Source organism: Falco biarmicus, chromosome 3 (genome assembly GCF_023638135.1).
Source record: "Falco biarmicus isolate bFalBia1 chromosome 3, bFalBia1.pri, whole genome shotgun sequence".
Classification (NCBI taxonomy): domain Eukaryota; kingdom Metazoa; phylum Chordata; class Aves; order Falconiformes; family Falconidae; genus Falco; species Falco biarmicus.
Genome location: NC_079290.1, coordinates 62,898,083 through 62,925,150, shown reverse-complemented (window position 1 = coordinate 62,925,150; position 27,068 = coordinate 62,898,083). Strand labels below are relative to the sequence as shown.

General features: G+C 40.8%; 1 protein-coding gene across 2 annotated transcripts in view; it reads right to left on the bottom strand.

Moving 5' to 3' along the window:
* The window catches only part of LDLRAD4 (low density lipoprotein receptor class A domain containing 4), a 294,829-nt gene extending 274,311 nt beyond the window's left edge, over positions 1-20,518 (bottom strand). Inside the window, exon 1 of one of the 2 annotated variants that reach the window (XM_056332542.1) lies at positions 20,393-20,518. The gene's annotated coding sequence lies outside the window, so the exon portion shown is untranslated. The remainder of the gene's footprint in view (positions 1-20,392) is intronic. The other variant, XM_056332540.1, reaches the window with a different exon arrangement.
* Between the last annotated feature and the right edge of the window lie 6,550 nt (positions 20,519-27,068).

The window sequence follows — 27,068 nt, the reverse complement described above, 5'->3', positions numbered from 1 at the left end:
AACCACACCAAGTGAGCTTGTCCAAATTCGTTTACACTAACTCCCACTCTAAAATTCGGTCCCACAGAGTCCCTCACTACAGAGGATGTCTTTACTGTTGTTTAACAGTCCTTTCTCTCCACTCCAGAAATGTTCAGACTCTTCCTGGGTTTTTGTGCTGTAACCAAACGTGACATTTACAAGTAATTTCTCATACAAATTCTTCATGCTACCTCCTCTAAAGCACCCTATACCCAGAGGAATAACTTAACGCTGAGCCAGAAGTGTTGCTCCTCCTCAGAACGAGGATCAGAACTTCAGTTCTGAATTTCGAGGCCTATTCACATGCTGCTCTGGGAAGAAGTATTAGCATAACAGAAGTGCTGGAGAGCTATCTGACTCTTCTGAAAAAAAAAAAGGAAAAAAGGAAGGGAAAAAAAGGGGGGGAAAAAAGAGGTAAAAGTCTAACATTCTGTTTCATAAAAGTTTGTGTATTGTGCATACCTCTGTAGTATATAAGCAATTGCCACTACACACTACGTGCAAACTACTGAAGACTGGGTAAGTGCCTTTCATCTTAAAACAAAGTTAAACAGTAAAACTAAACAGCTGAAGGAGAAACAGTTTTTTCCGGTGTTTCCAACTGTCACACTACATGCCACTGCTTCTACTCTATTAACTCCCAATCACAAACCAAATCATACTGGAAATTTAAATTTAAAATGGTTAAGAAAGCGGGGGAAGAATAGGAAACCGTTAATCTTCTAGTGGAGGCTAAAAATCGCAATGAATCTATTACTTGGCTCCCCAAGTGAAAGCCAGGGTTCTCCTGAAGCGTATACAGTACGTTGGACTGACATGACGATTCCCTATTAAACTGCAGCACACCTTTGAAATATTTACTGAAATATAAGGAAGAGCCATTACAGTACAAATAAATAGTCTTCTTTACAGAAAACTAGCATAGAAAACACATTTTATCACAGAAAAAACACCATCTAAAATAGATACAGATGAACTATGCTATGAAACTATTGTGCCACAGTGAAGTCTGAGCTCTTTACACTACAGATCTAGAACACAAACATATTTGTCTTGAGATCAGCTCTCAACCTCAAGAATAAGTTTGAATTTGCTGAGAATTATGATATATTTGAACATCTGGTTTCTTTAGTTATCTATTATTAGCTGGAGTTCAGTTGTCAAGACAACAGTTTCCACTTCTACAAAATTCTTTAACTGTAAGCAAAATGTCACAGTCAACATTAAAAGTTCACCAGATCGGCCTTGTCTACAGCCAGGAAAGACAAGTATCTCCTTAGGGCAGGGTCAGGCTGCCACCGGAACAACGGCAATCAAACACAAGGAAACTGGGTATTTCTAAAAGATCGCACCCACCTGGTAGAAACTGAAGGATTCAAGAAGCAGCCCACCTTACCCAACGTCTGCTGCCCTACTTGGCTTCTGTGCAGTATGTCACTACAACAGGCACTCCAAAGTAGAGTATGGTATGTGTAACATAACTGATGAATGTGTATGTTTCAATAAAGAAAAATCAGATTAACATATCAGGGGTATTTCAGGATATGGCAAAACCACCCCATAAACATCATAGTGCAACGAATCTGTATTACAAGATAAACAGAAGTCAAAGGAACGCAGGTGTTAGGAACTGAACACATCCCATGTAGCAATGGGGGGGAAAAGGAACATGCTCCCAGAAATTAGGTCAAGCCTTGTACTGTGAGAGAAACGGAATGGACACCTAGACTTTTTTTTGACTATGTGATGTAAGCACGATAGCAATAAACATAATGCAGTATGACTCACATCCAAAAATCTGTAATTCACAAGGTTTCTGTATGTCCACAAGTCACCACTGGGAAAGCCTGCCAATATGCAGATTAGTTTTTGTAAAACCAGATACTTCAGGATTATATCTATCTTTCCTATGCTCTATTTTTCCTCTCAAAATAAGTATTTTGTATGTAAAAAAAAAACCAAACAAAAAAACCACCACAGCAGGCCAACATATTAATGTGGATATCCTCTTTATAGTCCCACACTCTAAACTCCTCACTGTGTAACTGCCTCATGTACACAGATAAAAAAACACACGGCTCCTTGGAAGGCAGCTGTGTAATCTGCTCCCTTTTTCCAACCAGGTTTGACTGAGCCATAACTACAGCATAACTGGCTACCCACAGCATTTTTCCCACCCCACCGGTATTCATTCAACATAGGAGAACAGAAAAGGACAGAGGGAAGTATACTCAGGGGTCACTGTGCACGGAGTACTCTAAAGGATTTAGAGCCAGTTATCATTAGTCACTTCATTTGCGACTAATTTTTTTCTTTATATATAATGTATATATCCATGCACATGCACCCTCCCTACGCAGTCATTGCCTTTCATCTCTTTGTTCCTCTAAATACATGCTTACTTTAACTCAAGAGAAAGGAACTGTACCCTAAACCCCAAGCTCAGATGCAATCCTTCCCTTCTGATGGAATGCTTCTTAAATACTTACAGGATTTAGTCAGAGCACTGTATTTTGTGGCAAGCACAGATGGGAGCAAGCTACCTGAAAGTATCATTAGCTGTTGTTAACTCGGTTTGCAGGAAACCAGAATAGCTCACAGGCAGCAGAACGAAGTGGAAAGGAAAGGCGAGAAGAGGAGAGGGGAGGGGAGAGAAGGGGAAAAGACTGATGCACAAATAACCTCCTCAGTACATCACACTGAGGGATATGTGGGGAAGGTGTCTGGCAAATTAGAAGCAGTCCTCTTGAGCAACAGGCATTTCTCTCAAATTTGCATTTTCAGGGAGACAGAAGTATTGTTGCCTGCATCCCGATGTTGGAACAGCTCCTCAGCTCGGTCAAAGCAGCAGGCACTCATTTGTCCGATTTAAATCTTCTGGATTAAATCTTCTGGCCTCTCCTTTTTAAGTACTAGGTTTTATTTTTATCTCATAGGTTATTTTCAACATGTGGCAAATTAACCCCTATAATGTCTAAACAAATCATTTTGTTTGCATTAAACAGTGCCACTGATAATCTATTCAGATATGTTTCCTTTTCTTTAAGTTTCCATTTTCAGCCCCAACCACAGTTTGAACCCTACACATCATGAAGGAAGGTTGCGGTTGCCTGGATTGTTTATATTAAGGCTTAAAGGGTATATTTTTCCTTTTTTTGTTTTAATAGTTAAAAGTCATTGCTTCTTTCAGTACCTTCGACAATACACTGTAAGGTATCACATAAAAACTCAAAATTTAAGCATTTGACATTGCACAGTTTTTGATCCCTAACAATAAAACAAAGTTCTCAGATACTCAAAATATACTAACTTCTAAGCATGTGCAGTAAGCAATGTTGTCACACTGTATTAATGTCCTTGTGGTCCTGGCTTCAGAAAAGAATCCTTCCTACTGGAAGTCTGCAAATTAAGAGTCTTCTGTATCTAGCATAAAACAGAAGAAAATCACCACAGATCTGTAAACATTGTCAAAATTTCTCTTTCAAACAGCCACAATCAAAAGACAATCTAGCTGCTGGGATCCTTCTACACAGCTGACAACTTAAGTTAAAGCAGATTATTATTTTTTTTGTATGCACACCCCAAAACATAAAACAGCAAGGTGAGCATTCCTAAACCTTTACAGACAGCAAACCCCGATGCGTTCAGTAACTCTCCTCACATGAAGAGGACCTACATTTGCAGACACAGTATGCAGTAACTTAAGATGGAAAGACATTTTTCTTCTCACAGACACGAGCAGAAGGTCAAATTTGAATATATCCCACATTTTCAGTTACAAACACAGACTTAGATATAAAAGGAGAATCTGTCTTGAGATTAGTCAACAAGTTATCCTCGTTACAATCCGGCTTGTGAGCAGTACTCTTGCCAGTGAGCACAGCCAGCCACCAACATCAGCACAGGACTCCTGCAGAGTTGGGGCCAGTACATTTGCTTTCCTGAAGATCATATATAGGAAATATTTAATTTAAGCTCAATCATCTGATAAATTGAGCAGAACTGGGGAGGGAGGAAAATCGTGGTTTATAAAAAATTGAAATAAAAAACCTAAAAAAGTACTGGTCAGGGGAAACACACCACTGGGTATTGGTTTATTAGGACATTTTCACCTCTTGTGCTGTCCCCGTTTTCATGACAACTGTTAACTTGGGCATGTGGGACAGGGAAAGTCTGTTTGGGAGTTCTGAATACAAAATGCAAACCACAGGACCAAACTGATGTCTTGCAGTGAAATACAGCGTATTGCCCATTAGCAATTCACGTCTATCCCTCTTTGCAGCTTTTAATTAAAGTGAGAGCAAAGCTGGTGACAACTAGGGGGCAAAGTCTGCCACTTCTCTGCCACCCTGGCAAGGTTTCTTGCACTAGGAGGATGACATAAGCTTTATATCCCAGACAACAGTCCAAAAGTGACCTACTGAAGAAGGCTGCTTGAATACTCATGAAGTCAACTTCATACCTGGCACCCAGGAAACTTACTAAGCTAAGATTCCCCAAGTTTGTGGAAACAGATGCAGAAATAGTCTGAACAGCACTGAAAGGAAAATTAAATTAACAGTGACAAGAAGGTCTAGACGTCATCTTGGTGGTTCTGGATGGCAGATGGTCCTCTACACCAGCCAGTTTAATTAAATAACGTATGGAGCAAGAGCATGTAACATAACACAGGAAATGGAGTCTTGTTCCTTCCTTAAACATTTGAGACGGCACGAATCTAACAGCCGCTCACACAAAGAGAAGAAAAAGAATAATGGAGTTTTTTTGTAGAACTGTTACAAGCCCCTGCAATATATACTTCACATTGGTGGTGTTTTCTTTTTTAAGTCCTTGCTCTAGTTCATACTGGATTTCAAACATTCATGAACTTTCATTTCCATTTCAAGTTTTCTATATGCCACCTTCATTTTAAAGGTCCTAGATGGAGGAAAAGACATTTGTAAAGATAATTAATGTACTTATATGCATTATAAGCATGTTTACATTTCTACATTATCCATCTTACTCTACCCCATTTTATCAGTAACTTTCAATTATATGGGGTATCGTATTTTTACGGTTTACAGGCTATCTAAAATCTAAAAATAAGATTAATAACACCCATAACTTTTTTAAAAAGTTATTTAACATTACCAGATAAAACAACATTTTCAGACAAGTATGATCATGAGTACTTTCTCAACAATTATTCTTAAAAAAAAAAAAAAAGGCAAAAAATATTTTGTGGTCAGCTCTTCGCAGGACCATTTGACACTACAAAGAGAACAGAGCGTTCATAGCCTAGGCACAAACCAGTGCAAGGAAGACTGCACGATACTCATGTCACTTTAATCAAACTCTAATTAATCTTATGGTTTTACACTCTGACATAGTTTTGGTGAAAACAGACATACCTAATTACAATATGACTTGTTTATCCAGCAGCATATAAGGTTTTGACTGTAAAAGTGATGTTCACAAAACAAATGCACTCCGTAGCATGTAATTTACTTCAATATGAAAAACTCTGAAAAAAAATTACTAAGCTGTGTCAGCAACCAGACAGCTAAATAGAAATTAAAAAGGTGGCTAATTGCTTCGGCAGACCTAAATAGCAAGTACTTTAAAATAAAATCAGTGTTTTTGTATAATCTACCATTTCCAGTGTAGTGCTAGACTTTGATGCGATAACTCACTGTAGGTTGTTCCACTACTAAAGTTAAGACAGTGTGTCCATCCTTGTGTATTTGAGGCCTAGCCCCAGCCGAGCAATATTCAAATAAGCCTTTTGGCTTTTACAGCATTCAGGCTTATCACACATTCAAGCTCACAGAAGAAACTCTGAAGGCGAAAGTCATCTTTTTCACTTATTTTCTAAGCCTTTTTAAGTAGCATAAAGATTATAACACAAAACAGTGCCGAACAGAAACCATTCAGCATCAAGCATAAGGACTTTCCCAAGTCAAGTATTTGTGCATGTCCTTCCTCTGCTCCCTGCTTCTGAATATCCAAATACAAAGACAAGGACTTAAAACTCTGTCACTGTGAGACCCAAGCATCAGATTCTAGAAATTACTCCAGGAAGATGTACCACCATTCTGCATCCCCTTTTTTTCAGTCAGTATGTGTTACAAAGCTACCTCAGTATTCATAAACTAAATCGAAGAAGACAGTCCAATTTTATGTTAATTACTTCAGCAGAAGTCAAGCACATAATCTTCTTTTGTGACACTTCTGCGTAACTGGACAGGAACATTTAATGACAGGAAAATCATATACCCATACGCTGGAGGAAGGAAAACACTTGGCTAATGGGGTAAAGACTCCACATAGCCTATGCTCTTCAGAAGCAAAAGTTGGTTTATTAGCCTCAAATTCAAAGTGAACAGAAACATCAAGTGGGTTCAAAATTATTAGGTTTCTGTAGAAGTCTTCTTCCATTTGTAGGAACCGTTAAACTACACAGGATTAGCATCCGGTAAACAAAACTGAGAAATCAGCAGTAAGAGATACAAAAACCCACAAAGTAATTAGGATCTAGTACAGTACCTGTATATGTAAGAAATTAAGAAAAGAAGATTAATATTGCTACTTATAGAGTTAGAAAAACCATATTCAATAGCTGAGAACAGTCAGGAAGATACTACATCTTCTATACAGTAATATATACTCTTGTATGGTGTAAAAAAAATATGAAAAGGAATGACGCAACAGAATAGAACAAAGCATCAGAACAACAGAACTTTAGCAATCTTCCTAACCAAGTTCAAAATTTGCCGTGGAAGTATGGAAGAAAGGAACTTAAAAATAAATAAATAAATTAAAAACCCCAAAACCATAAATGTAACTAACTAATACAAACCAAAGCTCCCAAACAAGAAGTTTTCAGTTCTTGTCAGAAATACTCCTGTGGATCTGTTTTCCATCAGAAAATCCAATACATCAAACCAGAAAAATTTCTTGTGAAGTATCCTTTTGATGACACTAATCATGAAACAAAAACTGACATAGGCATGTTATAAGGTAGGAATTCTACAGTATTTCATAACATTATGACTTTTCATTCTAAATTATTTTATTTTGCATGGTATCATACAAGTCTACAGAAGAACACATCAATCCAATGTAAATATAATTTTGGTGGAAAACCACAAAAATGCTTTTTTAGTTCTGTTTTAAAACAATCAGGTTTTGATACTGCGAGCTTTCCAGCATGATGTAAAATTCCTTTCTCACCAAAAGCTTACTCAATGTTACTCCGACCCACCAGAGAGCTACCCCTGAGAGGACTTCTATGATTTTATAAGGTGATGTGGAAAAGATTCTTTGATTGTGTTTTATTTAACAATGGATGGTAGCCCCACAGCAAAAAGAATGCAAATCAAAATACATATATTCGCATCAGTGAAGAATTGTCAGCTGTTTCCCTTCTCAGAAAGTAAACTGCAAGTTTCTTTACTAATTACGTAGACAACACTTACAAGAGAACATCTCAAGGAAAAAAGTGTTGATTAAACACATGGAACAGCTTCCAGCTTGCAACAAGAGTTCGTGTCAACTTTGCTCTTTTTTGGCACTCACTCAGAATCTTTAGAATTAAGGCTCTTTTTTCATACTTTTATTTTCTTCCACTTGACCTTTATTGCACTTCTGCTCAAAGATAAGCAATTCAAAACACATGAATACCAAGTTTTGAAAGTTAAGATCTAAATAACTAATTTCTAGATTCAAGAGTATTTCTCCAAAAAAGCCTTAGTGCTATTTACTTCAGGTTGGACTAGATGAACTCCAGAAGGTCCCTTCTGACCTGAATTATTCTGATTTTCTTTGTATCATTAGAAGATGAAACAAGAGTACAGTTCACCTCTTCAGTCTCTGTTTTGCCTGAACAAGTCCTCCATGGAATTATCCTGATTTTACTTTCACCTACTTTTTTGGCTTAGAACTGCTATTATGGCCACAAAAAAAAAAAAAAAATTACACCTGTAAGAAGAGAGGCCTCTAGTGTACAGCCAAGAAACAAAATGGGGGGGGGGGGGGCCTTATTTAGGATCTGCATAGACAACTATATTTTTCTTGAAGTTCACTAAGTATTTTTATCCATGTCCACTAATTTTTAAACAACTGTCAGGTAAAACTTACCAAATTCAGTAGATAGCACTGTGTTTGGTCCAATCATACAAACAGCTGTATACAAAAAAAGCTGCGATGGTCTCTCAATTCCTGATGAAATCAGAGTGATGCTTCATGTAAACTCCCTTGCAAGATATGAATGAAGATTTATTTATGGACCCAACTGTACAGTGGTTTGTCTGAATACACATATGTGTTCTTCCACATAAAATTCACCAGGCTGCCTCAACGCAGATTAACATTATTGCCTTTAACATAAACCATTCTTTTCATCTGGATTTGCATTTCTTCTGTTGTTTTGCCCCTTTCTCAACTAAACTCTGACTCACAAATTAGAAATTCCAACAGCCTCGAACTTGCAACAATGACCTAGCTGCTTTGGACTAAAAAGAAACAGTAGCTAGAGCCGCTGGGGAAGAAAAAAACCAATTATGACAGTCAGTCCCCATGTGCTTCTCTTCCCAGAGTGTATTTCCACCAAAATTCCTGGAGCTCTGACTTTACAAGACCATCTGAGAATACATCTAGAAGGTATACGTTGAAGACTGTGAACCCCTTAATCTTGAATAAATATTTCTGTTAAAGCCACGGAGTGGAATAATCACCTGGTTTATTCTACATAGCTGGGTAAAGTGTTTACTATGACAGTTCCAGCTTGGACTGCTGCAGGAGGAAATCCTCACACAGCTCCATGTGCTAAAATAATACTCTAAAGTAGTAACAGCATGATTGGATTTCTACATGCATCTAAGGTCACCCAGGTCTTGCATCTAAGTCTGTTGATCCCTCTGCCACCCAGCCACCTGCACTGCATGGGCTCCCTGCACAGGAAGGCTGGAGCCATCTCCTAACAATGCACTCCGTCACTTGGAATTTGGGAGTACAACATCCTCAAGCAGATACATAGATCAAACCCACCAGGCCACAAACTTCCTGACATTCTCCAGAATGGGCAGGGGTTTTTTTCTGCAGAGCATGGAGGTTTTGGTCTTAATTTGGACAGGGAGGAAAGCTGGAGTCTGCTGTGCAGAAACATCTACTCAAATAAATACGTCATTAAGCTAACTAACTACAGGATTGTCTAGCAGATGGATGACATCTTGGTTGCTAGTGGAACACTTTTCTATAGCCTTGTTTGAGGCAGACACATATGGCTCTCCCAAGCATTGATGCAAGCTCGCAGATGGACTAGATCATTGCTGACACCTTATTATAAACCCTAGAGAGGAAAGAAGGGAGCACAATTTTTGAATCACAACACAGGACTCAGAAATATTCAGACTTCCCAAAAAATCAAGTTTACAACAGGGTATCTTAACTTCTTTCTATTGAAAGAAGCTACTTCTATGCAGGAATAGAAAACAGAGGGAAATGCTGTACCAAGGATGATTAGAATAGCCTTGCAGAAACTTAAAGACTGGAGGATCCTTCATGTAAATGTGTATCATAACTACATATATGGAGTTACAACTATCACAGCTCTGAGGATGCAAAAATTTGTCTGTTCTGCAGCTGTTACTAACACCAAAAAGCTTCCATCTGGAATTTCTTGATTGGGGTGGAAGGGGAAAGGAGAGGAAGCCATTTAGACATTACAGATGCATGACGTCTCTGAAATGTCTGTATCCTAAAGGACTACCAAGGAGAAGAAAAAAAAAAAGGGGGGGGGGGGGGGAGGAGAGACAGAGGGGAGGGGGGGGAAGGAGAGAGAAATAGGACTACAGCAGCAACAGGAAAACTGGCAGAAGTATGTTGGAGATAACAGAACCAGCTGCATACAGCCTTTGGTTTTTGGTAGATGTCAGGGACACGTGAGAACATCTCAAGTGCATGAGGGGACTATGGCCTATTTTAGACATCAAGGTGAGAAAAAGGAAACAATATTATTTGTACATTTTTATACTGTGAAAAGAGAGTATTGTTAGCATCTATTAAGAATTTTACTCTTCTCCTTCACCCAAATGTAAGACTCAAGATACTGGGAAGATGACATGCATTTTCTCTTGTCTCTAATAACCTACTGTACCATGTAGACCAAGAAAGTTTGATCTCTGAGACTATTACAACTCTGTGACAAAACTTCAATTTCAAAACCAAACTCACTGACCCCAGCAATACGTTAGGAATTCTGTACGTTCAGGAGTCAGGGAGATCGCTTAAGCTGCTAAAATTTATACGCCTCTACTGCAGTGGCCATAAACTTAACAAGTATGCAAACATCTTGGAAACATCAGCTAAATATACAACAGCTAATATAACTCATTTTTCTCTTCATTTTCTAAAGGAACAGTTGTGCTTTCAGTATCTTCAACCACACAATTTCAGTGGATTGAAATCAGAGTTGCTCCCCAATTTTCATTCACAGCTTTCAGTGCAGCTTTTATCTTCTTGATCAAGTGAAAGTTCAGAAAGATTTTTTTTGTAGGGAGAATACAGCAATCCTTGAATAAACTTATAAAATGGAATGCTTATAAATAGAGTCAAAGGTATCCTCTTCCCCTTTACAGAAATAATATAATCTCTACCTCCACCACATCACAGACCTCAACTGAAATGTCCAGGAAAAGTCTCAGTTTTGTAAGGATCGCTTACAAAAGGGCATAGGTGGAACAGAATTTCCAGCTGCATCTGCAACTACTTCAAGTGGGCAGTTCCTCTTCTCTGCATACACCTGTCCCTCTGGGAGACTAGTTCAGCTTGACAAAAACAGAACAAACACGACAACCATCTCCCTTCTTCCTCAGAACCTGGAAGAATACATGCCTCACCGTTCATCTCAACCTGTCAGAACATAAAAACTTCCCGATAGTCTTTATGTAAGTCTTCATATACAAGACATAGGGAAGAGCAATTTGCAAAGCTCTGTGGTGAGGACTGACAGGACAAAGGGTAAATTAACGCCTTTAGGCAACAGAGGCCTTGGTATTCTTGAGATCCTCCTTCAGATGAACTCCAGATCGAAAAGAAAGGGGAAGAGAGATACTAACTGGCATCTACGAAAGCATAATGAAACACAGCTCAGAACAGAACTAGCCAGTTTCTGGGCTGCAAGACATTCTTCCAATATTATGAATTTGTCTCAAAGCAGACAAACCCCAAAAATCTCCTTATTTCCTACCAACACAAGACTTAAATTTTGCAACTGTCAAACAGAACAGATTTTTTTCTTAGTTTTACTCTTTAGAGGACTTATAGCTTCAATATGTAGATACAGAGGATCACGGCAGGTCCCCAAATCTGAGGTGGGTCCAGGGATTTCTTCAGCCCTTGACTTTGCAGCAAGACTTCTCATGCAGGCTGTCCAAGGAAACCACATGATCCTAGAAACAAAGCATCCCTAGTCACAAAGTGGGATCCTTGGCAGTTTAGCTCCATGTGAGGACCCTGAAAACACCAGGCCTCTGGCCAAAACAGTTCACCAGGGACCAAAGAGTGGTTGTGTCTTATTTTGACTTCAGTGAAACTGTCAAATCTGAAATATTTGCAATGAAACATCCCAAGTTCAATGAACTGCCATTTTCTGGCTAAATTATGTTCACTTGAAAGTTTGCAATTAGCTCCATCTGAGATGCCTCTTAATAGCAGCATCATCAAAACTGATCAATAACAAGTGACACGGAGGAAAGCTGAGATAAATCAAGTACAGTATAAAACACTGAAGTTAACGCATGATAAACATCTATGTCAAGAGGCTCTCATTCATACACAGATGGGTTTAGATCACAGTAATTTAACTTATGTTCTGAATGATGTTCTCCTTCAGATCTAAAATGACCTTTGATTGATTTGAGCTAAATATATAAAGCTGTTCTATATTCAACACAGCATTCACACACAAGTTTAACATACTTTAACATATACATCTTGGCTTGACACTTCAAGTGATTTGCTTTGGTGTCTCCACATAGACATTATTAAAGGCTTTTATCTCAAACCTCTAACAATACCCAGGGGAAAACAGGGAATGGGAGAAGGCAGTCTGCTGCTGGTGCATGTTCAACTGAAGAGAGAACTCATTGTTTCAAAAGACACTTTTGGAATATCTTACACGTCCAACCCCCACCCTACAACCCACAGAGGCCCTCTTTTTCCTCTCTATATTTCTTTTAATTCCTCTTAGTTTGCTTTTTTTTTTGTAATTTCAAATAAAATTTAAAAGAATCATGAACCAAATGCTTCTTAACTCATTACTGTGCACTATCAGCACTAACACACATAATCACTGTGGTATTTCTTTCTTGAAATTTAACTACTCACCTAATCACCGCCTATGAAAAAAGGAGACCAATCTACACAATTATTGGAGCTTTCTGCTGCAAAAACTTTACATTATTCCAGTTGTTCTCATCAAAAGGCTGTGAAGATCATTAGAACAGAACAGTAATTTTCACCTACAGCTGTGAGTTAGAATCCTCATCTCTGTACCCACTGCAGGTGACTTCCTCTTGCAGTTAGATGTTTATCTCCCTAATCCTTGCTACACTAATCCTTACATTAAAAAGTGATATAAAACAGTGATACCACTGTTGTTATCAATCTAATAAGGCACTGCAAGAATAAAGACATTTGCAAAATGATTTCATGAGAAAGCTTTGCCATAAGGTGCTAAGTAGAACAGGTCAGATAAAGCACACATTTGACAAACACTCGCAGTATTTCTGTTCACCAACAGATGGTAGTTTTAAAAAAAAAAATATTATTATACGCTATGTGAAAGTAGGCACCAAAGAGTACCTGTATTCAACATTATGCAAGTTGCTTTGATTGGATAGATGGATCACGTCAGGCTTCCCAATTAAATAAGGATAACTCATAATTTGAGACATTTTAAGTGAAAATGGGGTACATGCAAAAAGTTAATCTCCAATGCGCTTCTCCTAAAAACCTGCTAGGAAGGTTATTAAAACAGTACGAGAAATGTGAAAACATCACAAACACAGAAAACAGTCATGCGGGAAATATTCACAGAACCCCCTTCCTCTCCACTTCCACTACCCGGACAAGATTGGCGAGGAATTACAGTTAACACAAACCTTCTGTAAAAGAAAACATCAACACATGAACTTCACTGGCCAACAGAGGCTATTAGTCAGCCTAAGTCTAGCTCTTACATCACCAGGTGCAATCTTTAATTTACGAGTACTGTATCTTATCTGCACGTATATTTACAAATGCTCAATTTCATTTTGCTTAACACTAGTTAAACAAAACCTACAAAGCCAATCATCTATTCAGGTGAAATTATAAGAGAAGAACACACACCAATGAGGTATTTCACAGAAGGCACCAGTTCAACAGCTGCAGCGATTAAGTTAGGTTATTTGTAAGCATTCCTCACATCATCTCTCCCGCGCTTTCTGCTACGCTCCTCAACTCTGACCCACAGGGCAGAAACCAGGGAACTTACTTTTGTCTTATGAAAATCTCAAGCAAACCATGGCAAATGTCCAGTTGAAATTCTATATAATACAGGTCAAAACACACTCTATGAATGAGCAACATTTGATTCAATAACTAATGGTTAAGCAAAAGCAGAAAATGAAGCAATACCATTTAAACCCAACAGTTTAAGTAACACTACTATATTTAGGCAATTATGTATAGTACATCCCTACTAGATACAGGACTAACAGATTCATATTAATTCTTGCTTCATGTGTCATTAGCACCTAATGGAATGTTAAAGGTGTTTACAAGTCCAAAGTAATAATGGATCACCCTTAATTAACACACAGTAAAAATTTCATGACAGTCTCAGTGGAAGAAGGTGGTTGTTAAAAGGATTGCTTCATATCTCAGTCACAGACTGCCCCCTCCTTTCCCTCTATGAAACAGAGAACAAGTAGGTTACAGGTGTGAGAAACCAAAATAATAGGCTCAGCCATACAACGTAAAGAGGTAATTAAAAAAGAATTTTCCTTCTAATAACCTTTGAAATCAAGAGTGGAGGAGTGGAAGTTGTGTTTAAAAAATAGAGTACTGCTTGAAGATGCTTGCAAGTACTGGATGCTGAAAATTAAAGATAAAGCACAGAAGCCTTATACTGGCATATGCTAGATAATACTAGGCAGATGAGTCAACTCTTATTTTAGAAATCTGAGTAAAAAACAGGGTTTATCCAGAAGAAAACAATGTTTTCCAGTCTTCTCTCAATGTGGGAGCGATTTTAGATTCTACTTTATTAAGCATTAACGTCCATTCTAACAGAAACTCTCAACGGAATTTTGTACTGTCCTCTAAAGTCGACTTAAACACGTTCAGTGGCCAAAGATTACAATAAAATCATTCAAACCTCAAGATATTTATCATACAAACGTTCAAAAAAGGCTGTCTTCCCGAGATGCCAGTACCTCTTTCACAATGTCAGAACACAGGAACAAAAATACTGAATGCAAAAACAACAGAAATCTCCAAACTTATCTTGTACAGGCAATAGCAAGTTCAACATTGTGACTAGATTTTTTTTCAGAAGCTGATTTATTGTCAGTTTTCAACAAAAAAGGGTTCCAGGGTGTTAAGCATGGAAGAAACCAAGAGCACTAGGAGATGGAAACACAATGAAATTTCTACAGACGCTTCATCAGCCCACTCCATTCTCATGTGCAGCACTTGAACATTGCATCTTTTGTAGGAGATACCGCCCTGCCTTTTAGAACTAATCCTAAATACATGCTAGTTTAAAAAGGTGGGTACAATGTCCACCACTCTCACCACTTGCCCACCCTATCCTACAGACAGCTAGGACTCACTGTCAACACAGATAAAACTTTGCAAAGACCCCCATACAACTGTCAAAATACACTTGTGCTTTTTCCACTGCAAACAGCATTAAAGTCCAATTACTTTAATACTTTCATTTATCATCTCATCTTAGTGAATGAAATCAAATAAAACCAAACTGGAGCATGTGGGTTACAATTTAGTCCTACCCAAAAGTACACATCAAGTAGGTGCCGCTATTCGAGTAAGTAAAATTCCTCGTAACAGGAACAGCTCTCCAAAACTGTAAAATACACAACGGAAACTTATACCGAAAAGCAAGTAACTAGCACACACATTTCCAAATTCAACCATGTTCAAAAAACTCCTATTAGAATTATTGTGGATTAAAAAAAAGAAATATTTTCAGTCACGTCTACCAACCAAATGTCTATCAATAAATTCTTCTATATAGGAGTAATGCTTTTTTGGCTGGGTAGGGGAGAGACTAAAGCCTGGGAAAAATGCTGAAAATGTTTGTGCTTTAAATGTCTAAAATAATGTTCAGTTAAGAATATAACTAAGTTTGCTTAATCAGTTTCAACCTTAAAGACTAAACATTTGATTTGACACAAGACAACATATTCTCTTGGCGCTGGAATGGAAAAATGCTCCAGCTTGGTATATGACTAATTTTTTTAACACTTATCTAGCCATCAGAGAGTCTATTACACCTAAAATTCTACTTACCATGTAGTGAAACCTAAGCACAGTGGCATCAGGCAGAGCCACACACCACAGGTTTACTACTCGGCATTAAGTGGTCTAGCAGCAGTACTTTATTCATCCCTGCCGTGTAACTTTAACAGCCTTTCTGCGTGGATGCTGACAATCACTGACTTCCATTGTCCCCTAAATTGTCGAACCACATTTTCAAATGCTTCTCAGTTCTAGCAGATAATGAAACATAAAATCACTATCATTTCTCATCCTCTTTTGGTGCTCTCAAAAACTAACCCCCCTAACTCATAAATTACTTTCATAATAAAACTCTTACTTCCCTGAGAACACAGCTACCTCTATTTGGAGCATTCAGACTCCTGTACCCATCAAGTTCTCAAAATCCAGTGGTAAGGACTTCTGATCAGTTTCTCTGCAAAATTCAGGCATTAAAAATAAATCATGGGTGTGGATACGTCGCTTTCCCAGCCCTCTCCCCGCCGCACGCACTTCCACCCCCAGCTTCTTTGCTGGTTTTCATGCAGATTCGTGCCAGACATTCGGCATCCTCATTAAGTGGTGTCTGGCAACCTGCCTAAGTTTTAGTGGGTTCTGGGAATGCCAGCATATTAACCAGAGGTCTTTTTGCATGCCCTAGAGAAATTTTATTCTAGAAAAGTCAACCATTTGGCACAAAGAAAACTTCCTTCAAATCTAGGAGAGCTCTCCATTGGCAGTAAGAAGAGAAACTGCATTTAGATTCTTCTTAATTTCTGCCTCCTATCTGAAAGAAAAGTTTGATGTAGAGCAGGATCATCCAAACAGTGCAAGAGGTCAGAGTGCTGTCTGTAGTAGGATTTTAGAGAAAATGAAGGCAGATATGAACACCACAGATGCAGCACAACATCAAGAAAATAATTCATTTTCATTCCCTTGTCTATTGTGACTAAAATACTCTTAATCGGAAAGATTAAATTTACCCATTATTATGCTGAGTGATAATGAATGGCGATACGGGTACTTGCAAATTTCCATTGCTTAACTAAACAATAAGAAAAAGGCATTTAGTAAAATTCATCTACATTTAGCATATTCCAAATATGCTAAATCAAGGCACATGCTACTGAAATGCATATATTAAATAAATATAGATGATGAATACAAAGACGTTTTGCCAGCAGGAGATACAGAACACACTGTAATGTTGTGATCACTCTTACTCAATTGCAAGCACTCCTTCTACTGCAGTCCCTTTACAGTTACTATTACTCAACGGAAAGTCTCAGAAATAAGCAAATCAAACCTCCTCTCTAAAGAACTGACATTTTTCCCTTTCAAATACAAGGTTCAGAAGAACAGAATGGGAAAAAAAAGTCAGTAACTTTCCTTCACTGGAATAGTCTGCCTATACAGCACATAGAAAAAGTTAAAGTACATGGGACAAATGCGTAATTATGTTCTTCTGAGACTGTTTCTGCAGACTTACCTATCTAGAGAATCCCATTCATTTCAAGAAGTTATTCAGGTAATCTGCTATCATTTAGATACTGATATCCATTGTTATTATAAATTGCTTCAAACTGACATCGACTTCAAACTCATCATAGTGGTCTGAGCAAGAAATTGCTGACTTCCTGACAGTAGCTCCAAAATGCCATGATCCTTTTATAATGACCAATTAGCACCAGAGATTTAGCAAGAAGCCATTTAAATCAATTCAATTAAAATGTTTTAGTGTATATATTAGAAGTCTGGCAAAAATAAGATTGGTGGGAAAGAAATTTTTAGGTATCTAGGCTGCCTTTGCTTAGATATAAACCTTCTAGGCAAGATGGCTATTCTTAAAAATAGCTGTCAACTGAGAAAAGAAAACTTATATGTATGAATCATTTCACTACAGGGTTGGATTCCCAGCAACTGATGCACCACTGTTCTGGCATCAGTGCATTTAACGAGCAGCTGATACTAGCTTGGTGCCATTGAAGAATTTCACGGTTACCACAGAACCAATCTGCAGAAAAAAATCATCTCTAAACTCCTAGAAGTATTTGTATTCCGTAACTGGCAATTCATTTTCAAGGAGCCATTTTAAACTATTAGAAACCAGACAGAAAAAACCTTTTCCAAGACCACTCACAAGTTAAATGCAACAGCCGTGCCCTGCTGGTGCAAGAGCTGTTGGGCCAGCATGCACTTTTTAACAGTTCATTTCTCTTAGAGATTATATTGAATTAAGTTACTTTTCAGATCCCTCTCTATTGTTTCAGCAATCATTTACTTCTTTCTGGCACATCATATCCTGAAAGTACTCCAAATTATTTTAGATGGCATCACTGAAATGCAGATAGTTCTTGGTGGAAGTGCAGCAGCCACTTGACAGAGTACCGTAGGGCAGCTGTGAGAAAGAGAACCCAATTCTGGTGAAGAAAATCAGAGAGAAAACTTCTCTCCCCCACCCAAAGACATGGTACCTTCAGCGCACAGAAAACTAAGAACAATTCATCTTTTCAAGTCTCATCTTACATGTCCTATGCAGATAAAACAGCACTTTATGTACTTAAAAATAACAAAGGGACAGGTTAGTTCCAAACCCTTGGGTTAAGCTACTATTCAAGTTTTGATCTTACCAAACTTAACGCAACTGTGCCTCCATGTTGAATCCCCATTTCTTTCTACTTCACAAGTTTTCTTATAACAAGTGTAAGATGCTGAAGACGAAATTCAAACTTCATCAGTCAAATGCTGCCCAGCATCCGTAATATTTCAATTAACATAAACCAATGGTCTGAAATATACCGTCTCACGTTGTTAACTCATTCTGTGTTACACATTTATCTTCATTTAGGCCCCCATAGGCATCTGAATTTACTGGAGAATACCCGTGTGCTTTATGCGTATGCAACAGTGATCTTCCCATACCTAAGAGTCGGAATTAAATATGCTGCTATAAGCTCAGATTATGTAAAAAGATGTATCTTCTATATGTAACTGCATATAGCTGATGCATTCCGATTTAAGTTGTCCTCACGTTGGTCGCTTTATGTATCACAGTAACTTAATACCTGGTGCTAAAACACCCGTACAGATATAGATGTTCAGAGTACAGTCGCTATTTCAGCTAACGTGGACAAGGGATGTTGCTTAGACTGCTTCCCACCAGCGCACTGGTTTTCCAGCAAAACTCCCCCTTTTATTTACAGCCACGTAGCCGGAATATTGATATTCTCATTAGTGGAACCATACACGTGTGCACCACACGCACAGTTATTCAGTTCTACTCAACAGTGCTTCACATGTTATTTAAGTAACTCCAGATCCTTGGAAAGAGCCAATTTCCCAAAAAATTATCCTGAAAATGAAATGGAAAAGCAGAATAGAAGTTTTGTCTAACCAACATACTTGGGGGTTGAGAGATGAAAACCAAAAGACACTTTCCAGAAAGCGTACATATGCAACATCTATGTTCTTACCCCATCTGCACCTACCAGTAACTGCCTCTCAGGCTTTCTAACCAGCAAAAACTCTCTCCCTTTTTGGCTAGCCTTGGATGCAGGATGCTGCATACCTTTTATTCTTCGTGTTACATGGTGCAAAATTCCAGTCCACAAGCATTTTAATGCATGAGGGTTTTTGTTCGTAAGAACAGGCAAACCTCTTAAAAAGTTTTCCTTCCTGACAAGTAGATGCCCATCTTTGAGATCAATAAACTTCTGTAACACGAAGCGCTATTTTCCAGTGCCACATAGAATTATCCACCTGACTTCTGTTCTCTCGCACAACCATCCTTTGCTATTCAGAAAAGGCTCTGAACGATAAAAAAGCCCCACTAAAACCCGTTATCCTTCTAGGTGTTCAGATTTCCACACAAAACAGAAGTTACTCTTGCATTTTAGCCATTCTCCGTTTATTCTTTACTCAGCTCGAACCTACGCACAGCGGTGTGCTTGTCTCTTCAGCGAGCAGCAAATCGTAACCTGCGCGTAACTACCTACCCACCCACGCGATGGAAAACCTGGCACGCCATTCAGAAATTCGGGATGCGCCGATTCAATGCAAACAACGCAAGCAGGCGTCAGACACAGACAAGCAAAGCTAGGCTTCTACTAATAAACTTTTTCTTTCTAAAAAAGGCACCTCATTAAGCACAGGGCGCTGGTACGTGAGCCCGGCAGCCACACCGCCGCTTCTCCTCGCTGTGGAAGTTGCCGCACGGCGCCGGGCGCACGGCCAGGCGGCCCCGGCAGGTCCCGCCCGGGACCGGGCAGGACGGCGGCACCGGGCCCCCGCAGCCAGCCGCAGCCGGGAGCGCCCAGACGGGGACGGAGCCGCAGACGCAGGTACTCGGCTGGGAGCAGCCGGGAGGACGCGCCGCACGCCCCGCGCTCCCCTGGCGCCCCGGCCCCGCTGGCCCCCGCACCGCGCTGGCGGGCTCCCCTCGGCGCTGCCGGCCCGGCTGCTGCCCCGGCCGGGCGGAGCAGGGGGCAGCGGCGGCCAGGCCGGCCCAGCTAACGGAGCTACCTGTCACCGCTGCCCCTGGCGCCGGCCAGCAGCCGCCCGCCGGCCCCTCGGGCGCCACCCTCCGCGGCACCTGGGGGGCAGGTGGGGGGCGGGCGCGCAGGGACCCGCTCTGGCGGCGGCTCCGGGGCACCGGCGGCACCCCCGCGGCGGGAGGGAGGGCGAGCCCCGACGGAGCCCCCCGGCAGCCGCCGCCGCCTCGTCCCTCGCACCCTCCCGAACCTTCAACTCGGGCCTCCCCGCACTTTCCCCGACACTTTCCGCCGCGGCGACCCCCGCCCGGCCCCGGCCCCGGCCCGGCGGGCAGCCGGCCGCACGCACTCACCTCCCCCCGGCCCCCGCCGCTCGCCCCCGCGCCGGGCCGGCCTCCTCCGGAGCGGACGGGGCGCCTGGCCGCCTCCCCCCGCCTGTCTCCGGCAGCCTCGCTCCCTGCGCTGAGGCTGTGCCTGCCTCCAACTCATCCCCAGCCTCTCCTCCTCCTCCCCCCCGCCCTGCCCGCTCCGCTGGCTGCCGCCTGTCTGCAGCGAGTCTGGCTCCGGCGGACGGGCGCGGGGGCCGCCGGCGGGGGGGCGGTGGGGGCGGGGGCGGCGGCGCTGCCTCGCTCCCTCCCCTCGGCGCTGCCGCCCGGCCCGCAGCCCACACTGACCCCTGCCGGGCGGATGTGCGCGGCGGCGGCGGGCCCGGGCCGCGCCAGCGCCGGGGGCGCCCTGAGCGACGGCGGGGCGGCTCGGCGGCGGAGCTGCCGCGGGGAAGGGCCGCTGCTGCCCTGGGGCCGCGCCCGTTCCCGGCCAGGCCCCCGGGGCAGGGGCAGGGGCGCGGCGAACGCGCGGCAAGGCGGCAGCTCCCGAGCGGCCCCGGGGCGGCCTCGCCAGCACCCACCAGCCCGCGGCCCGTCCCGGCCTCCCCGCCGCCGCTAGTAAGGACGGGGGGGACGGGGACGGACACGAGAAAATAAAAAAAAAAAATAAAAAAAGTACAGCGAGGCAGTCACAAGCAGATTTTTTGACGTTTCAAAAAAATGTTGTAAAACAGGAAAACCCAGTTCCAGTCACAGCCCAGCAGGCGTAAACCCCGGGCAGGCTTCGGCCGGGCCTGGGCCCCGTCGTGTGGGAGGCACTAACACAGCCCCCCCACACCATCAGCCTCCCTCTCTCCCACTCCGAATATCCTCCGGGATGTAGTGCGGTGGTGCGGACCAAGTGAACCGGCCACCTTAATCTCAGCTATGCCCCGGCTGCTTGGGACAAGCATAAATGAAGCTGTGGCTTCATAAACATAGAAATATTTATATGCACTATTCCCAAAAGAAAAAAAAAATAAAATCCCTCTTTCTGTTAGTTCAGATCATCAGCTTCAGTCCACACTCCCTCGCCTTCCCTTCCCAGGGGTACCTGTGACCCTAAGGACGACTACAAGAAAGAGCAAGGAATAAGTAACACAAGGAATTTGTAAAGGCTGCCAACTTCAAGCATCCACACTTTTGACTCAAATGTGCTTTCTAAGTGTATTTGGTTTCCCTTCCTGCCTCGCCTCTCCCTGTTCGCAAGTTGGAAGGAAGAGGCAAGTCGGCCTGAAGGAGCCAGGAATCTGCCAACCCGGAATTCAGAGCACCAAGCGATCAAGATGGTGCAGGTGACAGCCTGCAGTTCATGCTGCAGGGCACCAGATGAGATGGGAAACAGGGAACCAGGGGAGTAGTTCCAAAATGGAGACAGCGTCAGATCAGCAGTGAAAGATGATTTTAGCAAATGTTTTGAATTAAGCCGCAAGGAGCCAAAGGAACATCAAACAATCAAACAAAATCAAACAGAACAGCTTCCACTCATCTGGATGACATACTGGGGCTACCTGTCCTGAAAGCTGCACAAATCATCAAAAGGTCACAGGGTGAATAATCACCATATTCAACTATTTAAAATCCATAAATTGGTAACTAATTTATTTATAACCTAAAAAATTGGGAGGAACTTGATTTCAAGCTTGCTCTACAGTTAGCCATCAAGAGTCAAGCTCTCCATTTCCAAGAGTGCCCGAGTAATCTGTACACACCTCATAACAAATGAGTTTGACATGCTTCAGCTGTGTTCCCTGCCATGACCTCAAGGAAAACTGGAAGTCATTCACTTCCGTCGGAGATTCTTGCCATATGCAAAGGAATATCCCTAACCCATGGAGAACTTTATAAAGCAGAAAGAATCACCTATGAAGTAAAAAATTATTTCTACATAATACTTCTTGAGTGGAAAAATTTGCCTGGCAGCAATTTGGGCTATTTTGAGCATGTAGGAGGAGGGCAGCAAAACCCAATGAAAATGCATATGCTCATAACACATACTCAGAAAACACTATGCATGGATACATGTCTTGGAGGTGAAACACAGAGAACGTGTAATACTGGTGGTACTCTTGTTCCTATCCAGGGTATCCCTGGAAGATACAATCTGCAACCAAAGATAATCTGCAATCGTTAACGTACTGGCCGCTGCCAGAGGACAACAGTTCCTCAGATACATGAATTCCTTTCCCTTTAATCACCAAAATCACTATTACAAGTTCTATTCAGTATCTAGCTCCACTTAAACACATCTGAAGAATGTCAGTATTTCTGAAGCTTAAAGAGAGACAGTTTAAGAGAAGTGTTAACATCTATACTCAAATAAAGGTATAAATCATACGAGATCTTGGAGCTGTGTAGAGGTCTCACTGTAAAAAGAATTCCAAAGAGAGTCTGGTTACAGGAAGAAACTTACCTTAAAACAAACAAAAACCTCTTCAGTGAAAGCAATACTCACAGTATCACAAATACTGAGGTTTCACATCCATAAGGTTGCATAGGCATCCTGACAATTTGTTTCCTGGATAAATAAGATGAAGTTCTCATAATTTATTTAGAGTATAGGCAGATCTGTGTATGATTTTCTTTTTCTTCACCATCCTCTCTAAATCTAGTAATGATATAATTAATACTTGGGCTGTTGGAGTTTTGAATTGTTGTTGTTGTTGGGTTTTTTCCTTTTATTGGGATTTGAGAGGGGGTGGTGTATCGGGGTTTTTTACTGCTTTATCATTCACCTGATAGTAAAAGTAACTTCAATGTTATCGGTAGACAGCATGGTACTGCATTCCTAAAGGGGTAGCTTAATAACAGGAGCAGCCACTCACCTCTGCCATATCCAGAACTCTAATGCAAGACCCAAGAAAACCTCAAGGACTGGTTCTCTGTTGACTCTATAATAAATATCTAATGGCATTATTGCGTCAAGTATAGTAGGAGACACACAACCTGGTAAAGCACATTGTCTGAGTGTCCATATCCATCCCTGGCAGGGCCCCTTTTCTGGGCTTGTTACACATGGTGTAACTGCTATCACCTCTTCCTTCCCAGTCTTGCAGTCTTCAAGAAGTGCCACACTGCTAGGGAGGAAGCCAGTGGAGAATGCAAGTATCTGAGCAATTAGACTGAGGGGACAAAATTTTAATTCAGGGACATAATGGCTGTTGGTTTTAAGTTACTGGTGACTCATCTTGTTTCCCACCAGGAAGCCACAGATCAGCGTATCTCAAGTATTACTGATTCCTACTATCTGTTACGCCGCTGAGAGAACAAGGAGGAAAAAATTAAAAACATTCAAATCACAGTAAGAACATAGTCAAGTAACATACGGGCACATGTAATAAGCCAGTCTTAGTAAGCTACATGTAAAAGCACACTACAAATAAAACAACACTTAAAACTACTTAGAAAAGTATTTGGTAGGTTTTTTTACCCAGCAGGTCATCCAGATTTATCTCCCAGTTGACCACCACAAGCAGATAAGCACTGCTCATAAACCTAAACTGCTGGTGTTTTGCAAAGACAGACTGCAACCTTACCGGCCCCCTGCAGTACTTAAGGACAGAAAAAAAGTCTTCAATATGTTAACTACCAAAAGACACTGCTACTCAGTCAAGCCCCTGGGGTGGGGGCTGGGTTTTGGTGGTTTTTTTGTTATTGTTTTGGGGTTTTAGCATAGCAGAATCTAGTGAGGGAAGACATCACAATGGAGAAAGAGGTGGCAATTCTCTCTCACTAAAGCCAAGAAGTTACATTCTTTCTCTTGGACAATTCCAAGGTGGTCATTCCTTTCAAGGGCTTCCACTCTCTTTCCTGATTAGACTAACAAGAGTACATCAGGGAAGATGATTTCTGTATTTGGTGATTTATGGAACTAATGTAAATCAATCAAACTTCCTCAAAATTTTTAAAATATAGTAACATACAAAAAAACCCCAAACCACAAGTTTGCCATAATGTTTTTGGCCATTTCAAAGGAAAAATGTCTGTCAGATATTTTAATAAAAGACTCTGAAAATTTCCGAAGCAGTTCAAGATTTTAATGTAAATTCTAATGTTTTGGTCATAGAGGGATGGAGGTCTCAGCCTGCACTGAGCTTCAGAGTAGGTGCAAGGTCTTGATATGCACCTCAATGCCCAAGCAGATGCGTGCAGATGGATTTGTAGGTCTCCTTGACCAAACACACAGGGTCCTGGGACCCCAACTGTATTTCCAACAGCATGTTACAGTGGCGTGCAGTTGTGTCACTCCAGTGACTGCCATCACAGAAAAGGACCACTTCGTATGCCTTGTGAAGTAGGTGGTACATATTAAAGCAATGACAGGAAGAAAAATTATGTAAAGATGTAAGGAAGGCAGCACAAGGAAGATTACTTGTAAGATTGTGCTGTTGTAAAAAAATTCTGTCTGTTCTAGTCATTCACCAAAATCAGACTCCAGCTAGTTTGTTGTTCATGGGTACACACACAGAGTCATTCTGCAATTTGTTGTTCATCTGCCAATTTCACCCACACACCTGCAGACCCCTCCACTAGATCTAAACCTCAGTTTTAGAAAATGTCACAAATCTTGAAAGGAGACCTTTTGGTCTTCTTGTCATGATGGACATAACTAAAATGGTTTTCACGCTACATAAAATGCTATGTCACACTATAAACTTAGTGAGCACTATAAATATCTGGATTGCATCCTCAGGTTTTAACAACAAGGTAACATTACAGAACATGCATTTCTTTGTTCTTGACTGAAAAAAAAAGGCTTGCAAAGGACATCATTAGACAAAGTACTACAGAGATGGCAATCAGCTGAGTCCAAACTGGAACTCCCCCAGCTACTATATACATTAAGTAATCTGTATACAGTATGTAATCTAAGAGCTTGGAAGAGACACAGAAGAAATCTCAGTTAGACACACGTTCTCTATATCTGTTGTTGAATTTCAAAAACCGTATTGTTGATCACTATAACATTTCCTGAAGACAGCACCAATGTACCAGTGAATTTGGAGCCTGTAAAAACCAGAGGATGACAAGCTCCGGCCACTCTTGCTGTCTCAGAATTTATACAATCAACACACAGCGAACAGAACTGGCAACCCTAAGACTCTCCAAACTTTCATGGCAGTAGCAACCTCCTCTTTTTTTTCCTAAAAGAAGGCCTAATGCAAAAAAAACTCCACTGCGAGTGAGCACAGATCAGGTTGCCAGATCTACCTTTAGCTTCTGATAAATTAGCCAAGAAAGTGATGGCAAGGAAACCCTCCGCAAGGAGCCAAGAGAAATGGACTGGAATCTGATCAGATCACATGAGCTACCAAATACCACATACATTACCACAATAGAGAGAAATTGCATTCCCTGTTAAGAGGGGCTGGATGATTGAAAAGTAATCAAAATGAGTTCTGTATCAACATCTTATTATATAGCCAATAATGTGTGTAGCAGTTAGACAGTATTTGATCATCAAATAAGAAAGAAATTATTGTCTTAACCTGGCTATTCTTCTGTTACGAAAGAGCCTCAAACCATTTTTCTTGGAGTTAGCAGATCTTTATACATGTAGCAAGTGTCTTATGAGGCAGCATAGACTGAAAGAACAGAATCCTAACTTGAAACAGAGTTTTTCTTTTTTGACAGCATTGCTTTAAAATAAAAATGGCAACTACAGTTCTGAATTGATTCCCTGACTTATTTGGTATTTGAAATACCAAACTGTCTAGTTTGCTGAAATGTCAATAGCACTATCACATTAAAATAGAAAGATATTTAGTAACTTCCATATGCTTTCACATTCATTTATCTGCTTTAGAAATTAGTCAGTAAATTTTTCAGATTGGGGGGAAGCCTCCAGTAGGCAGATTAATAGTGATAATAAAATGCTATTTCCAAACTCTCTCACAGCACTAACACACTTTGGATACTGCTTCACTAATTTAGCAGATGAATTAATACACAGAATGTACTCTGTTATTATCAATCTACAAATAGGTGTATCTGCTTTGCAAAAAAAGTCTTTGCCATGTGAAAAATACAAGATTCTTTTTTGCAATATAACTTCCCAAATGTTTTCATTTTCATTCCCAAGTCTCAGATGGATTTGTGTTGGAGGACAAGCCTTAGTATTTCCATGATACAGACAGAGAATCTAAGCCATAAAAGAAATACAATTTCCCTTAAAAATGTACTATAAGAACAGGCAGAATTGAGAACCAATCCAAATTCTCCTCGTTTATTGCACAGCATTCTGTCTACTGGACCACAAAGCAGCCATTCACTGCTTGTTATTCTACAATTTTTAAAGTACTACCAAAATACCATCTTCTCCAAAAACATAGCCAGAATTACTTTCTTAGCTACCAGTCCTACTGTACCAGTTTATGTTAATTGTGAGGGAAGTAGTAAGTTTGCAAAGCACTTATAAATGAAAGAATTGCCAAATATTGTTGGACAAGATCCTAACACTTTTCATGTCCACATCAGAAATCCCACTGACTTCAGTAGGACCAGGATCAGACTCATTTTACACACACAAAGCCTACAGAAAAAGCATTTGATAGAGAATGCAGTGCCCATCTAGTAGGCTAATGAAGATATGACCCAAAACCTCCAAGACTTTGTATAGTCTTACATGAAAAGAGGGAAATCATTTGAAAAGGGTGCATAATAG